The following is a 14,305-nucleotide window of genomic DNA, read 5'->3' on the forward strand; positions in this document are numbered from 1 at the left end:
GCGAGGGACAGTGCTGTGATAAAGGATAGAGGGAAATTGTTAGCCATATCTGTTCCCTAACAATAGAGGGAAATTTGTTAGCCAAAAGCGTGTGGTTTTGTGTGTGGTGTGTGGTCACATGTATATGTGTGTGAATGGTGTGTGTTTGTTACATGGACTCCGTGTCTGTCCTTCACAGGAAAAGACCAGCATGGCTGCCAGCTTTAGGGCCACATATTTCTGTTCCTGCTCTGGGGCTGGCTTCCAGAGGTTTCTGCTGGGTCATTATTTATTTTTTAGAGATGGAATCTCACTCTGTCACCCAGCATGGATTGCAGTGGTGGGATAAGGGCTCACTGCAGCCTCTACTTCCTGGGCTCAAGCAATCTTCCCACCTCAGCCTCCTGAGTAGCTCAAAGTCCAGACATGTGCCACCACGCCTAGCCAATTTATTTTTTATTTTTTATTTATTAAGAGGTGGGGTCTCACTGTGTTGTCCAGGCTTGTTTGGAACTTCTAGGCTCAAGTGAGCCCGTGGCCTCAGCCTCCTATAGCACAGGGATTACAGGAGTTAACCACCCCTCCAGGGTGCAGGGAGGTCCTTTTGAGCAGGCTTTGTGAAGCGGCCAGTTTCTGGAGGTTACAGGTGACTTCCCCTTCTCTGTGGGGGCGGGGCCGCCTCACCACACTTCCCCAGGACTTCAGGGAACAGGCTCTTGAGACTTGGAAATGAAAAAGGGATCAGCCCATCCTGGAGGAACAGTGATGCTGGTGTCCAAGCCTTGCCCCTTGCCTGCACTTCCAGTGAAGATTTGAAGACACACTCAGTGGAAACTGATCGCGCCCCCAGCCCTCCCTGACCCAGAGTAGGCCACCAAAGTTCCCTCACTCCATGTGGCACACAGGCTCACGAGATTTTCTCTGCCTGCGATCATCCACGTCGACACCTGCTGCCCGGGTGCAATCGTGAGTTCCCTCGGTCTCTCCGCAGCGTCTTGCTGTAGATGATGATTTACAGTCACTCTCGCGTGAAGCCACGTGGCGCCTGGTCTGAAGCAGAGAAGATCCACTCAGCATGAGGTTGAATCCCAAGCCCACGTGTCTGTGGGCTACAGGACAATCCTATGAAAATGACACCATTGGTTCATTGTTCACATCGGGGAGAAGAATTCCTTCTGAAAATGAGCGTGACTTCACTGGCACCCGCGTCCGTGGCACAGCCCTGTGCTGCGCTCCACAGACCTGCAGTCCATCGCCTCCCCTCAGAGTGGGCCTGCGGCTGCAGACACCATGGTCCAAAGAAGACACACTGAGTAAATGAATGGAACAAACTGGAGACTCCATCACAGACCTCCTATTAAGAGGGGAAAACTTCAACATTTCTATAAAAATCACACACTATCTTTGTGATGTTTTAGGCAATGTTTTCTTTGATATACACCAAAAACACTATTTCAGAAAAAAAGATAAATTTGACTTTAAACATTTAAAATTATTTTTTCAATTGTACCATTAAGAGAATGAAAATATAAGCCACAGACCAAAATTAAGTATTTGCAAGTCGTATACTTGTATCCGGAATATTTGAAGAATCGTAAAAACTCAACAAGAAAGCAGCTCAGTTTTTAAGTGGGCAAAAGAGTTGAGCAAACTCTTCACCAAGGCAACAATATTGATGAGAAATAAAGCACACAAAATAGTGTGTAACATCATTTGACATCAGGGAATCACAAGCTAAAACCACAGTAAGATACTGCTGCACCCCTATTAGAACGGCTACAAGAAAAACGAGTAACGATACCACCAGGCATGGTGGTTCACACCTGAAATCCCAGAGCTTTGGGTGGCCCATGAGGCAGGAGGATGCCTTCAGGCCTGGAGATAGAGACAAGTCTGGGCAACATAGCAAGACCCTGTCTCTTAAAAAAAAATAATTAAAAAGAAGATGATCAATACCAAGTGTTGATGAAGACATCAGAGAATTGGAAGTCTCATCCATTCCTCGTGGGGATGAAAGATGATGCCACATCAGCAGACACTCTGGCAAAGCCTCAGATGCGGAGCATATATTATCATGTGACCCAGCACTCCCACTCCCAGGTTCTTACCCAAGAGCACGGAAAACAGCATGTGTGCACAGGTAGCAGGTGTTTTTCTTTGCTGGAGCTTCCACAAGCAGGAACCACACATGGGGTGTTGGAACAAGAAATGTATTTTCTCACATATCTGGAGGCTGAAAGTCCCAGAGCACAGTGTCTGCAGGGTTGGTGTCTCCCAAGGCCTCTCTCCTTGCCTTGTACATGGCCACCTGTTCTCTGTGTCCTCCCACAGTCTTCCTCTATTTGTGTCTCTGTCATAATCTCCCCTTCTTAAAAGGACACCAGTCACTCTGGATAGGGCTCACCCTAGTAGCCTCATCTAATGTCAGTTACCTCTTTCAAGACCCTGTCTCCTCATACAGTCACATTCTAGGTCACTGGGTGTCAGGATGTCAACCTATGAATTTGGAGGAGGATATAGTTCAGCCCATAATACAAGGATTGGGAGGAAGGGTGCTGTGCCACCACTGAGATCTTATTCCATGATCCAGGCATCCTTGAAGTAGTGTTACTCAGAACTGACTAGTAATGAACTTGAATTTAAGCTCAACGTCAACAAGGTCTTTGTTCATCCTGTGAATTTTGCTTCACTTCCCCATAGGAAGCAGAAGATGAACCAAGTCCATCTTCACTTGGGTAAGTTCATAAACTTAACGGGAATGTTTTATCAGTAACATAGTTGTACACTCGTCTGGTTGGCCTCGCAAACACGGTTTCCAAAAGCATCTTTGAGCCAGTGTTGTGCTGTGTAGGTCATTTTATTTTGGAGGCTCAAAGTCAAAGGTCATGTGCATTTTCAATCTTCACAGACTCTGTATGGTGACTGTCTCTAAAGGTTGGCACAGTTCACCCTTCCTTCAACTCTTGTCACTCTATCAGCCTGAGATACTAAGAGTGTGTTTAGTTTTATTGCAATAAAATGTGATATTTCAATTGCATCTCTTTACTACCATTAAGACAACATTTTTTCGTGTTTTGACCATTTTACAGTTTTTCTTGTATGAATTAACATTCAACTGTTGGATTGTTTGGATTATCAAATGTAGTAACTCTTTGCATATTAGGAACCCTATGGGATCTTTCACCATGTAGAGGTTGTAAACTTTTCTAACGCCAAATTTGTTAACATTTCCTTTTGTCTTGCTTTAAAAAGCTTCATTACTCTAAGGTTATATAAATATCCTTAGACATTCCTTGCTTATATAGTTATAATTTTTATTTTTATTTTATTTCAATAGTTTTGGGGAACAAGGTGTTTGGTTGCATGGAAAAGATTTTCAGTGTTGATTTCTGAGATTTTGGTGCACCCACCACCTGATCAGTGTTCACTGTACCCAAAGTGTAGTTTTATCTTGTCACCCTCCACCCACCGTTTCCCCTGAGTTCCAAAAGCCCATTAAATCATTCTTACGCCTTTGCATCCTCATAGCTTGGCTCCCTCTTATAAGTGAGATAGTATGATGTTTGGATTTTCATTCTTAAGTTACTTACACTAGGAATAATGGGCTGCAACTCCATCCAGGTTGTGTGAGTGCCAATATTTCATTCTTTTTTATGGCTGAGTAGTATTCCGTGGTATGTACCTATATAGAGATCACAAATATATATCACATTTTCTTTATCTACTGATTTATTTTAGGCTGGTTCATGTTTTTGCAATTGCAAACTATGCTGCTATAAACATGTGTGTGCTAGTATCTTTTTCATAAGGTAACTTATTTTCTTCTGGGTAGATAGCCAGTAGTGGGATTGCTGGATCAAATGATAGTTCTGCCTTTAGTTCTTTACAGAATCTCCATACTGTTTTTTGTAGTGGTTGTAACAGTTTACGTTCCCACTGGCAGTGTAAAATGTTCCCTTTTTACCACATCCATGCCAACATGTGTTATTTCTTTATTTTTAAAATTATGGCCATTCTTCCAGGAATAAAAAGTGGTATTGCATTGTGGATTTTATTTGCATTTCCTGATAATTAGTGATGTTGAGCATTTTTTCATATGTGTTGGCCATTTGTATATCTTCTTTTGAGAATTTTCTCTTCATGAACTTTGCCCACTTTTTGATGGGATTTTTTTTTTTTTTTTTTTTTTTGAGACAGTCTCACTCTGTCATCCAAGCTGGAGTGCAGTGGCACGATCATGGCTCACTGAAGCCTCCACCTCCCAGGTTCAAGCAATTCTCCTGCCTCAGGCTCCCAAGTAGCTGGGATTACAGGTGCCCACCAGCACACCCAGCTAATTTTTGTATTGTTAGTAGAGGCGGCGTTTCGCCATGTTGGCAAGGCTGGTCTTGAACTCTTGATTTCAAGTGATCCACCCCCCTTAGCCTCCTGAAGGACTGGGTTTACAGTCATGAGCCACCACGCCCAACTGGATGATTTGTTTTTTTCTTGCAGATTTGTTTAAGTTCATTAGATTCTGGATATTAGTCCTTCGTCAGATGTATAGATTCTGAATATTTTCTTCCTTTCTGGGGTCTTGCTTACTCTGCTTATTATTTCTTTTGCTGTGCTGAAGTTTTTTAGTTTAAAATAAAATTAAGATAAATTGCATCTCTATATCTTTGTTCTTGTTGCATTTGCTTTTGGATTCTTAGTCATGAGATCTTTGCCTAAGTTAATGCCTACAAAAGTTTTTCTGATGATATCTTGTAGATTTTTGAATGCTTTCAGGTCTTAGATTTAAGTGTTTGATCCATCCTCAGTTGATATTTGTAAAAGATGTGAGGTGGGGATCCAGCTTCATTCTTCTACATGTAGCTTATGAATTATCCCAGTACCATATGTTGAATAGGGTGTCCTTTCCCCACTTGATATTTTTTTGTTTGCTGAAAATCAATTGGCAGTAAGTATTTGGCTTTATTTATGGGTTCTCTATTCTGTTCCATTGATTTATATGTGCCTATTTCTATATTAGTAACATGCTGTTTTGGTAACTCTAGTTTTGTAGTATAGTTTGAATTCAGGTAATGTGATGCCTCCCAAAATCATAAAGAACAAATGATTTAGCCTCCCAAAGAACTGGGTTTAAAGTCCTTTGGGATTTGTTCTTTTTGATTAGTGTTGCTTGTCTTTGTGGTGTCTTTTTTGGTTCCATATAAGTTTTAGGATTGTTTTTTCTAGTTCTGTGAAGAATGATGATTGTATTTTGATGGGACTTGCATTAAATTTGTAGATCGCTTTTGGCAGTATGGTCATTTTCACAATACTAATTCTACCCATCCACGAGCCTGGGATGTGTTTCCATTTATTTGCATTTTCTGTGATTTCTTTCAGCAGGCTTTTGTAGTTTCCTTGTTGAGATCTTCCACCTTTTGGGTTAGGTATATTCCTAAGGTTTTTTTTTTGTTTTGTTTTGTTTTTTCTTTTTTCAGCTGTTGCAAAAGGAGTTGACTTCTTCATTTGATTCTCAGCTTGCTCATTGTTGGCACATAACAATGTTATTGATTTTTGTCCATTGATTTTGTATCCTGAAATTTTACTGAATTCGTTTATTAGATTTAGGAGCTTTCTGGATAAGTCTTTAGAGTTTTCAAGGTATACAACAATATCATCAGTGAACAGGGACAGTTTGACTTCCTGTTTTCTAATTTGGATGCTCTTTCTTTCTCTTGTCTGATTGCTCTGGCTAGGCCTTCCAGTTCTATGTCAAAAAGAAGTGGTGAAAGTGGGCATCCGTCTTATTCCAGTTCTGAGGGGCAATGCTTTCAACTTTTCCTCATTCAGTATAACGTTGGCTGTGGGTTTGTCATAGAGGACTTTTATAACCTTGAGGTATGTCCATTCTGTGTTGATTTTGATGAGTGTTCTATTTATAAAGGGTGGCAGATTTTGTCAAATGCTTTTTCTACATCTATTGAGATGATCTATGATTTTTTAAAAATTCTGTTTATTTGAGGTATCACATTTATTGACTTGCATATGTTAAGCCACTCCTGCATACCTAGTATGAAACCCATTTGATGATGGTGTATTATCTTTTTGATATGCTGTTTGATTCAGTTAGCTAGTATTTTGTTGAGGATTTTTGCATCTATATTCATGAAGGATATTGGTCTGTAGTTTTGTCTTTTTGTTATGTCCTTTTCTGGTTTAAGGTGAAACTGGCTTCATAGAATGATTTACGGAGGATTCCCTCTTTATCTTTTGGAATAGTTTCCATAAGATTGCCACCAGTCTTTCTTTGGATGCCTGATAGAATTCAGCTGTGAATACATCATGGCCATCTTAGTTGGCAATTTTTTTATTACTGTTTCAATCTTACTACTAGTTATTAATCTGTTAAGAGTTTCTATTTCTTCCTGATTTAATCTAGGTGCGTTTTATTTTCAGGGATTTACCATCCCCTCTAGATTTTCTAGTTTGCGTGCATAAAGATGTTCATATTGGCCTTAAATAAGATCTTTTGTATTCCTGTGGTATCAGTTGTACTACCTCTCATTTCATTTCTAATTGAGCTTATTTGGATCTTTTCTCTTCTTTTCTTGGTTGATCTTGCTAATGGTCTAAGAATTTTGTTTGTCTTTTCAGAAAACCAACTTTTTAATTTTCTTTTGTAGTTTTTGTGTTTGTTTTTTTTTGAATTTCATTCAGTTCTGCTCTGATATTTGTTATTACTTTTCTTCTGCTGGGTTTGGGTTTGATTTGTTCTTGTTTCTCTGGTTACTTCAGGTGTGACCTTAGATTATCTATATGTGTTCTTTCAGTGTTTTTGATATGGCCATGTAGTGCTGTGAACATTCCTTTTAGCATCACTTTTACTGTGTCCTAGAAGTTTTCATAAATTGTGTCACAGTTATCATTCAGTTTGAAGAATTTTTAAATTTCCCTCTTGATTTCATTGTCAACTCAAAGATCATTCAGAAGCAGTTATTTAATTTCTACATATTTGTGTAATTTTGCAGGTTCCTTTTGGAGTTAATTACCAATTTTATTCCCTTGTGGTCTGAAAAGATACTTGATGTAATTTTGATTTTCTTAAATTCATTGAAACTTGTTTTGTGGCCTATCATATGATGTGTCTTAGAGGATGTTCCATGTACTGATGAAAAGAATGTACATTCTGCAGTTGTTGGTAGAACGTTCTGTAAATATCTGTCAAGTCCTTTTGTTCTAGGGTATAGTTTAAATTCATTGTTTCTTTGCTCACGTTCTGTCTTGATGACCTGTCTAGTGCTATCAGTGGAGTATCAAGTCCATCACTGTAATTGTGTTTTCATCTGTCTCATTTCTTATATACAGTAATAATTGTTTTATAAATTTGGGAGGTCCCTCATTAGGTGCATATATGTTTAGGATTGTGATATTTTCCTTTTGGAGGCATTCTTTTGTTATTGTATAATCTTGCTCTTTGTTTTTCTTAACTGTTGTGGCTTTAAAGTCTGTTGAGTCTGGTATCAGAATAGTTCCGCCTGTCTGCTGTTGGTTCCATTTGTTTGTCATATCTTTTCCACCCCTTCACCTTAAGTTTATTTCAGTCCTTATACATTAGGTGCGTCCCTTAAAGACAGCAGATACTTGGTTGATGGATTTTTCTCCATTCTTCCCCTCTGTATTTTTCAGTTGGTGCTTTTAGGCCATTTAGATTCAATGTTAGCATTTGGATGTGAGATACTGTTTTATTGATCATGCGACTTGTTGCCTGAATACCTTGGTTTCTTTCTTTGCATTTCGGTTTTCTCAGTCCTGTGAGATTTATGCTTTAAGGAGGTTCTATTTTGGTGTATTTTGAGGTTTTAAGATTTGGAACTCCTTTTAGCATATATTGTAGGACTGACTTGGTAGTGGATAGTTGTCTCAGCATGTGTTTTTCTGAAACAGACATTGTCTTGACTTCATTTAGGAAAGTTAGTTTTGCTGAATATAAAATTATTGGCTGTTAATTATTTTGTTTGAAGAGGCTAGAGATAGGACCCCAATCCCTTCTAGTATGCAGAGTTTCTGCTGAGAAATCTGCTGCTAATATGACAGGTTTTCCTTTAGAGGTTACCTTATGCTTTTGCATCACAGCTCTTAAGATTCTTTCATTTGTCTAGACTTTAGATAACCTGATGACTGTGTGCCTCGGTGATGATCTTTTTGCAATGAATTTCCCAAGCATTCTTTGAGCTTCTTGTCTTTGGATGTCTAGAACTCGTGCAAGGCCAGGGAAGGTTTCCTTGATTAGTTCCTGAAATAAGTTTTGCAAACTTCTAGATTTCTCTTCTTCCTCAGGAACACTAACTATTTTTAGGTTTGGCTGCTTAACATAATCCCTAAGTTTTTGGGGGCTTTGTCTTTTTTAAATTATTATTATTTTTTTCCTCTTTGTCTGGCTGTGTTCATTAAAAAACCTTGTCTTTGAGTTCTGAAGTTCTTTCTTCTACTTGTTGGATCCTGCTGTTGAAAGTTTCCAGTGCATTTTGTATTTCTCTTTGTGTGTCTTTCATTCCAGAAGTTGTGACTATGTTTTCCTTAGGATCTCTATTGCCCTGGAGCATTATTCATTTACATCCTGTATTGATTTTTAAATTTCTTTAAGTTGGTTATCACCTTTCTTTGGTATTTCCTTGAGTAGCTTAACAATCAGCCTTCTGAATTCTTTCCGGCAATTCTGATTTTCTTCTTAGTTTGGATCTATTGCTGGGGAGCTAGTGAGGGTGTACTAGAACCCTGTTTCATCATATTACCAGGATTACTTGTCTGATTCCTCCTCATGTGTGTAGATTATTTCAGTGGGAAAATCTGGAACTCAAGGGCTACTGGTCAGATTCTTTAGTCCCGTGGGGTGGTCCCCCATGGGACTAAAGAGGGTGGTGATTTGTGCACTCCCCCTTCCCCTAGAGATGGAGCTTCCTGCAAACCAGACAGCAGTGATTGCTATTGTTCTTCTGGGTCTCTCCACCCAGCAGGACTACCAGGCTGGTGCTGGGGAATGTCTGCACAGAGTTCTGTGATGTGGTCCGTCCTCAGGTCTCCCAGCTGTGGATGCCAGCACCTGCCCCGGTGGAGGTGACGGGACTGAAGTGGACTCTGTAGGGGTCCTCGGCTGTCGACAAGTTTACTGTGGTGACTTTCTCAGAGGCTGTTTATTCTAGCAGTGAAGTTGTCACATGGACAGACTCAGGACCTCTGGTTATCCAGGATGTTGCAGGAGGTGGAATAAGCTCTTATTTTCTCCTTCCTAGGAGCAAGGTTATTCTGTCATAAGTTGCTGTCATGTCCTGAGCTAGTTGGCCTCCAACTGGGAGGTGGCACTTTCGAGAGAGTAGCACAGTTGTCACTTGTCCTGTGGAATCTGCTGTGGCCTATGGCGTCTTCCAAAGGCTCTGTGACTTTTTGTTTTATTCTCATGTGCTGCTGTGGTGGTTCCTGGGGTGAGAGTCCATAGTATGAGTCTCCACATGCTGTTCTGTTTGTCCACGTGGGTACTGCACATCAGCCCTGACTCCCATCTGCCATCACCCTTCAGAACCTGTCTTAGGTACAGGTGTAGGGCAGGTCTGACACGGTGGGTTTAGGCACAGCTTTGCAATTGTCCCAGTGGCAAAGAGTCATGGTCCTTTACATGACAAGCTGCTTACATTTGCCACTGTGCATAACTCGGGAGCACTCAGACACCCTCCCGGGAGCTGCTGATCGCCACGTTTCTGAGACACATGCGCCCCACAGCAGTGGTGCTGACAGGATGTGCTGCAGCCTCCAGTGCTGCCCTGAGCCCGCCACAAAGCTGAGATGAGTTTCTCTCCTCCTTCCTGTCCCACCAGAGCCAAGGTCAAGAGCTCCCTGCTGATTTACAAGAGCCCATGTCACTTCTGCACTTCAGTAAACCCGGACGGGGACTCGTCGGCAAAGGTAAGTTGAGTGTTCTACAGCAGCAGGATAACGACATGCCAAACACACAGCTCAGCACCACATGGAAAACCAATGCAAAATCCATCACATACCTCATATTAAGAGGGGGAAACCTTAACATTCCTGCAAGAATCATAGAATATCTTCAGAGTCTTGTGTTAGGCAAACTTTTCTTTGATAGATACCGAAAATACTATTTCACTAAAGCAGGATACATTTGATTTTAAGCATTTAAAATTATTTCTTCAGTTGTCACCAGTAAAGGAATGAAAATATAAGCCACAGACTAAAATATATGTGCAAGTCATACGCTTTTGTACAAAATATTTGAAGAATCGTGAAAACTCAATAATATACAACAGCTCAGTTTTTAAACGGGCGAAAGATTCGAACACGCTCTTCACCAAGGCAAACATATCCATGAGAAATAAATTATACAAAATGGTGCTCAGCATCATTTCCACTAGGGAACCACCAGCTAAAACCACACTAAGATACTGCTGCACCCCATTAGAATAGATGCAAGAAAACAGATTAATGATATCATCCAGGCACAAGGCTTCACACCTAAAATCCCAGAGCTTTGGGTGGCCCACGAGTCAGGAGGATCCCTTGAGTCCAAGAGTTTGAGACCAGTCTGGGCAACATAGCAAGACCCTGCCTCTGAAAAATATAATAAAAAATCATGATAAGTACCAAGTGTTGGTGAAGACATCGGAGAACTGAAAGTCATTGCATCCGTTGCTCATGGGGATGAAAGATGATGCCACATTGGCAAGCAGTTCGGCAAAGCTTCAGATGCTGAGCATATACTTACCATATGACCCAGCACTCCCACTCCCAGGTTGTTACTTAAGAGCACTGAAAACAATATGTTTGTGCACATGTAGCAGGTGTTTTTCTTTACTAGAGCTTCCACAAGCAGGAACCACACATGGGATGTTGGAACAAGAAATGTATTTTCTGACATATCTGGAGGCTGGAAGTCCCAGAGCACAGTGTCTGCAGGGTTCGTTTCTCCCAAGGCCTCTCTCCATGCCTTGTAATTGGCCACCTATTCTCTGTGTCCTCCCACAGTCTTTTTTCTGTTTGTGTCTCTGTCATAATCTCCCCTTCATAAAATAAGACCAGTCACTCTGGATTAGAGCTCACCCTAATAGCCTCATCTAACATCACTTACCTCTTTCAAGACCCTATTTCCACATACAGTCACATTCTAGGTCACTGGGTGTCAGGGTGTCAACGTATGAATTTGGAGGAGGATAGGGTTCAGCCCCCCTCACTAATACAAGCATTGGGAGGTAGGGTGCTGTGCCACCACTGAGATCATATTCCATGATCGAGGCATCCTTGAAGTACCATTACTCAGAACTGACTAGTAATGAACTTGAATTCTAAGAGTAAGCTTAACCTCAACAACGTATTTGTTCATCCTATGCATTTTGCTTCACTTCCCCACAGGAAGCAGATGGTGTCCCGAGTCCATCTTCACTTGGGTGAGTTTGTAAGTTTAATGGGATTATTTTATCTATCGGTAACATAGTTATACACTCGTCTTAACTCAAATTATTTAGGAAAATATGTCATCTATTTAATGTCTTATCATTAACTGTGACACAGTAGAAAATCAAAACGTTTCACTTAACATTTGTATCCATTCATGTAGCTTATTGCACTTATCTTACTTGAAAAAACTATAGAATCCTTCATAACTAACATTTGAACTCATGACCAAAAATGAGGCCAAGCATAGTTATTTTCTAAGTCTATCTTTAAACACATGTAATGACTGAGTCTGTGTATTTTTTTAATGTTTCTAATAGTGTTTCGTTGAGAGACAGATCTTGTCATTTCACCTCTAAACATGTCCATTGATGATAGCTCTGACCCAACACTGCACAAATCCAGCCCAACTGCACACAACTTTGTCACCCTCCAAACTACAGAAGCTGAAAGACGACCCTTACAAAGGTCATGACCCAGTTCTAAGCACACATTTTAACCACTAACTTGTTTCTATGAGGAAATGAAACTGTGTGTAGCCATGACAAGTACAAATTCTTCCTAGAGAACCTCAAGTCAGGATACACTTCTCATAGAACACAGAGTAACAGGAAATCTAGTCATACATGATGGTGAGTAAATTAATCTTTGTTTTCTGTTCCATTTTCCTCTGCATATAATGAACACAGATTAACTTTGTATTTTAAAAGCTACTTTAGACAACATTTCCCAGGGTTTCAGGGTTTAGATACTGCACTCCTACCTTCTAACCTGAGGAACTTTTCATCTGCAGCCATATACTGCAATTTAGAACGAAATGAAATTGAAAGATAAAAGTCATTGACTGAAACCATCCCAGGCGTGCACGCCTACCCCACACACATATACACACATTCACACGCACATTCATGCACACACACACACAGTCACACACTCACACTCACACACATACACACACACATGCACTCACACACACACTCACAGTGGCACAGCCTCCTTCCTGCCCTCACATCACGTCCTCGTCCTGACCCTACCTGCTGTACTCCCCCATTACTGCAGGGAGTCTCAGCTGGTCCCACAGGGGAAGCGCCTACCCAAGCCTGCACAGAACAGCCCCGTCCTCTACTCTGGGCACCCAGCAGGTACAGCTGTCCTGGCCCAGGACCTCTGAGGTCTCTGCCACCATTCCAGTAGGTCACGCTGCTAAGGGGGGCCAGGTGTCCAAACTAGGGAGGGCCCAGTGGACACAAGTCCAGAGACAGGGATAGCATCCAGGGAGGGTGTGTGAGGGAGGCTTCTCGTGCCGGGAAGAAGGAGCACCCACACCTCATGGCTTGGAGCTGCTCGGGGTTCCTCTAGAGGCACCTGGGATCCCAGACTACTGAGGTCACCACGTGGCTCCCAGGTCTCCCCCTCACAGATCAGTGCTCCCAGCTGGCCTCATTCTCCCAACTGGCCTCATTCTCCCAACTCAGATGCCCTGGGTCATGGAACAGCATGTACTTGGAGAGGATTTAATCCCAACTCATTCTTAGAACTGTTCACCACATGGCACACTCATTGCTCCAATGTGTTGCGCAGTAGTAGCAGTTCTTTAAGGAATCTCCATACTATTTTCCACAGTGGTTGTACGAGTTTCCCTTCCCACCAACAGTGTCAAAGTGTCCCCTTTTCACCACATCCATGCCAACATCTGTTTATTCTTTGATTTTTTACATTATGAATATTCTTGCAGGAGTAAGATGGTATTGCATTGAGGTTTTTATTTGCATTCCCCTGGTAATTAGTGATGTTGAGCATTTTTTCATATGTTTGTTGGCCATTTGTGTATCTTCTTTTGAGAATTGTCTATTTGTGTCCTTTGCCCACTTTTTGATGGGATTTTTTTTTTTTGAAACAAGAGTCTCGCTCTGTTGTGCAGGCTAAAGTGCTGTGGTGTGATCATGATACACTGAAGCCTCTGCCTCTTGAGTTCAAGTGATTCTCCTGTCTCAGCCTCCTGAGTAGCTGGGATTACAGGCACCCACCACCACGCCCAGCTAATTTTTATATTATTATGTTTTTTTTGAGATGGAGTCTCGCTCTGTCACCCAGGCTGGAGTGCAGTGGCATGATATTGGCTCACTGCAGGCTGCACCTCCAGGGTTCACACCATTCTCCTGCCTCAGCCTCCCGAGTAACTGGGACTACAGGCGCCCAGCACAACGTCCAGTTAATTTTTTGTATTTTTAGTAGAGAGGGGGTTTCACTGTGTTAGGCCAGGATGGCCTCAATCTTCTGACCTTGTGATTCATCTGCCTCAGCCTCCCAAAGTGCTGAGATTACAGGCGTGAGCCACTGCGCCTGGCCTAATTTTTGTATTTTTAGTAGAGACTGGATTACACCATGTTGGCCAGGGTGGCCTGGAACTGTTAATCTCAAGTGATCCGCCTATCTCAGCCCCGCAAAGGACCAGGATTACAAGAGTGAGCGACCACACCCTACTGGATGATTTTTTTTTTTTCTATCTTGTTTGAGTTCCTTTTTAAATTCTGTATATTAGTCCTTTGTCTAGTATATAGATTGTTAGTATTTTTCTCCAATTCTGTGGGTTGTCTCCTTACTCTGCTGATTATTTCTTTTGCTGTGCACAAGCTTTTTAGTTTAATGAAATCCCATCAATTCATCTTTGTTTTTGTTGCATTTGGTTTTGGATTCTTGGTCATGAACTCTTTGCCTAAGCCAATGTCTAGAAGAGTTTTTGTAATGTTCTTTTGTAGATAACTTTTATGGTTTTAGGTCTTAGATTTCAGTCTTTGATCCATCTTGAGTTGATTTTTGTATTAAGAAAGAGTTGAGGATCCAGCTTCATTCTTCTGCATGTGGCTTGCGAATTATCCCAGCACCATTTGTT

The 14,305-nt window shown here is 41.4% G+C and overlaps 1 long non-coding RNA gene across 1 annotated transcript; it reads left to right on the forward strand.

Annotated features, from left to right (window-relative positions):
- Positions 1–2,674: 2,674 nt before the first annotated feature.
- LOC113222672 lies at positions 2,675–12,044 on the forward strand. The gene is made up of 4 exons (XR_003308495.1): positions 2,675–2,714; positions 9,822–9,909; positions 11,371–11,405; positions 11,978–12,044. It is a non-coding gene; the product is annotated as an uncharacterized LOC113222672 (long non-coding RNA).
- Positions 12,045–14,305: the final 2,261 nt, after the last annotated feature.

Source organism: Piliocolobus tephrosceles, unplaced genomic scaffold (genome assembly GCF_002776525.5).
Source record: "Piliocolobus tephrosceles isolate RC106 unplaced genomic scaffold, ASM277652v3 unscaffolded_33276, whole genome shotgun sequence".
NCBI classification, from domain to species: domain Eukaryota; kingdom Metazoa; phylum Chordata; class Mammalia; order Primates; family Cercopithecidae; genus Piliocolobus; species Piliocolobus tephrosceles.